Below are 3,439 nucleotides of genomic sequence, written 5' to 3'. Positions count from 1 at the left end.
CCTATTAATGCTTTGGTAATAGTGAGGTTTTATTTTTAATTTGAGTTTTTCAAATTACATGGTGGATGTTTTTCCTTAGATTATACTTTCCTGTTTTTAAATTTTTCAGATGAGTAATAAATGCAATCTTTCAAATAAGTTGTGCCATAATGTAACTCTTCCCCCCTTGCTAATTAAAGCACCTTTGAAAACCATTTTGCCCTAAAACCAAAAGTGGTGCGGTCTCCTTGTGAGTCACCTGTGCAGACAGAGTAAACGGTGAGGGTTTAGGGGATTCAGCAGCTCAGATGAGATGTGCTGACCACAGGCCTCAGGGACTGAGGTTGATGGAGAGGCAGTGACAGAAATGATGGCAAATGGAAGCCCTTGGGTGCCCCCAAGTATGCTGGCTGTGTGCTTGGTGACAGAGACAGTGTACTTTCTTCTACAGGCAAAAGATCCCGTAGATTGCATAGGTGAGGCCCAGCACATCCCTGCACGCAAAATTCCATTGATAGAAGCTATGTTGTAAGTGATTTTTAAGGTATATTATTTATTTATTTTCCAGTGCTGGAGATTAATCCCAGGGTATAATATTGTGTCAGCACTCTACCACTGAGCTACAGCCCTGGCTTGGAAATTTTATTCATATCTAATGATAATAAAGGTAGCCTGTATTCATTTGAGTCTCTTGAAGTACAAAACTCTGCATGTTCCATGGCACAAATGTTGAGAGCCCAATTTAGGTAAAACTCTTAGTCACCTGGACTTTAATTTGTTTCCCACTTACCCTGTGTCTCCTGTAGATCCAGTGCGTGACTTGGCTGTGCCTGGTAGAGCAGTGTGAAGACACAGCAGGGCTTTCCCAGGGTCTGCTGGGTTGTCATCAGTTCTTCAAATGCAGATCCCTTAATTTTCAGTTTAATCTAGAAAGCAGTCCATTGACATACGTGTTTTACATTCTTCCAGAAACTCCAGCCAAGCATTGATGTGTTTGTCTTCATAGAGAGATGTGATCTTGAAGACATATGTCTTAAAATAGTAAACAATGAGTAAAATCTTGTTATCTCTGACAGAAATTCCTTTTTTGTATTTCCCTTTTCCTTTTTGAAAGGCAATTATTACACTCATGGTGGCAGTGGTTGTGGGTACCACTTTCCGTGTCCTAAGAAATGATTGTATTGAAGTCCAAAGTAGGTAAGTAAATTGGAATCTTGATTTTCAGAAATTGCTGATATTTTGTTCAAGCTAATGTAAATCCACTCATTTGAATTTATATCAAGAACAGAGTAAATGGATTGATTTTATTGCAGATATGTCAGTACATGAGAGCTGAGTGGAGGATTGCATTTTTTCTCATGTCCTTGTGTATATGTATGGGGAGCTCGTGCTGGGCTCCCGGGCATGGCCGCAGTGAGTGCACGCGTTCTCCCGCCATGCGTCTGGTGGAAAGCTGGTCTGGTCCCGCTGGCTTCTCCGTGTCTCTATGGGCCTCAGGCGTGGTGTGCGTGGATATCTCGGGGTCTCTCTGGGCCCCTGGATCTCGGGGTCCCCGCCACACCTGGCTAGTCACTGGCGGGTCTGGCCACAGGCATCTCTGGCCATGGCTGGTGCGCAGACTTCTCTGGGAAGCCGTGGCTCCGGGAGCGGCACAGCTAGTCCGTAGGCTTTTCCCGGTGTTGGCGACAGCTGGTGGCTGCTGCAACTTCTCTGGTGCTGAGAGCTTACCTGCTACTGGAGCATTGTCCAGCCGGAATCCCGTCTCTATTTCACCAGTGTACCCTTCCTCAGGATGCGAGGCTCCTGGCCACTGAACCACACAGGGAAGGGGTATAGAGACGGCGAAAGCTAGTGTGTCGGTGGGTCCGTAACGGAGAGTGCTGCCCTCCGGGGGAATCAGGTCGCCAGTACCCAAGACTCAAGGCTCTGCTCAGTCTGTGCTTACAGCTTTATTCTCTCTGGGACCCAATCTCTGGGACCCAGTCTCTGACCCAATCTCCTGACTATTAAGAGAAGACTAGGATATTTTATACCATGGGGGTGTGGTAAAAGCTTTTAGATACTTTGTGAGACATTCTATTTACATATGGAAGTAGGTTTCTGCCATTCAGCCAGACTGCTGACAACCTGGAAAAATCACACAGGAAGGCATGGTACCATTCAGAGCCAAAGGCCATGTTTATGTTAATTGTCTCAGTCATGCTGGCAATGGTTGTGGGTAACATTTTCCGTGTCCTAAGAAATGATTGTATTGAAGTCCAAAGTAGGTAAGTAAATTGGAATCTTGATTTTCAGAAATTGCTGTTATTTTGTTCAAGCTAATGTAAATCCATTCATTTGAATTTATAGCAAGAACAGAGTAAATGGCTTCATTTTATTGCAGATACGTCAGTACATTGAGAGCTGAGTGGAGGAGTGCATTTTTTCTCATGTGCTTGTGTATATGCAGTGTTAAACTATGCACACCACAGATATCACACTTTTAACCATTTTAAGTATATAATCCATGATATCAAGTATGTTATGCAACTCTGTCCATAATCCAACTGTAGAATGGCTTTTCATTTTCCCCAGTGGAATCCTGTAGGTATCAAAGGAATCTCTCCATATTCACCTATCCAGCTTCTGGAAATCACTATTCTCCCTTGTCTTTGAATATGACTAAGGTATTTGTTGTTGTTGTTTTGTTTGGACTGGATTACCTTCCCTAGCAGAGTGTCCTCTGGGGTCATCAAAGTGTGGCATGTGTGGAAATTTCTTTTTAAAGCAGAATAATAGTCCATTATATGTATGTCCTGTATTTTGCTTACCCATTCGTCTGTTGATGGAAATGTGGGTTGCTTTCACCTTTTGGCTTTATAAAAAATGTGGTATGAGTGTCTGAATCTATCTGTTTCAGTCCCTGATTTGTGTCTTTTAAGGTAGAATCCCGGAATTTCCAAATCATATGGCCACTGTGTTAGTTATTTGAGAAACTGGCTTACTGCTCCACCTGTATTATTTTATATTCTTACCAGGAGCACACAAGGATTCCAATATCTCCACATCCCCACCCAAACATGTGTATTTTTTTCTTGGTTTAAATAAGATATCCAACATAAACAAAACACAAAGAAGTCCAGTAGATCTTTAATGAAATGGCTAATGAAGTAAGGTCCCATTTTTAAATTGGAAGATTTCATTTTCATTTTATTATGCACACGTGTTTGCCCTTGCACAAGTGGGTGGGCATACAAATCCCTCAGCATGCATTTGGAGATCGAAGGACAGGTCATGGGAGTCACTTCTCTCCTTTTTCCAGGTGAATTCTGGCTTTGAACATGGGTCTCTGGCTTGGCAGCAGGCTTCTCTACCTGCTGAGCCATCGTGCACTGACCGTTCATTTTTTTCTTGTCGTTGGGTTGGAGTTATTTTTATTCCTGAGGTACAAATTCCTCACTGGATGCTTGACTCACATATG

The 3,439-nt window shown here is 42.9% G+C and overlaps 1 pseudogene; it reads left to right on the top strand.

The window, feature by feature from the left end:
* LOC103751357 overlaps positions 1–3,439 on the top strand; it is a 28,087-nt pseudogene that overhangs the window by 14,150 nt on the left and 10,498 nt on the right.

The sequence above is a fragment of the Nannospalax galili genome, unplaced genomic scaffold (assembly GCF_000622305.1).
Source record: "Nannospalax galili isolate Female #2095 unplaced genomic scaffold, S.galili_v1.0 scaffold8367, whole genome shotgun sequence".
Classification (NCBI taxonomy): Eukaryota; Metazoa; Chordata; class Mammalia; order Rodentia; family Spalacidae; genus Nannospalax; species Nannospalax galili.
This window is presented reverse-complemented; position numbering and strand designations above follow the sequence as displayed.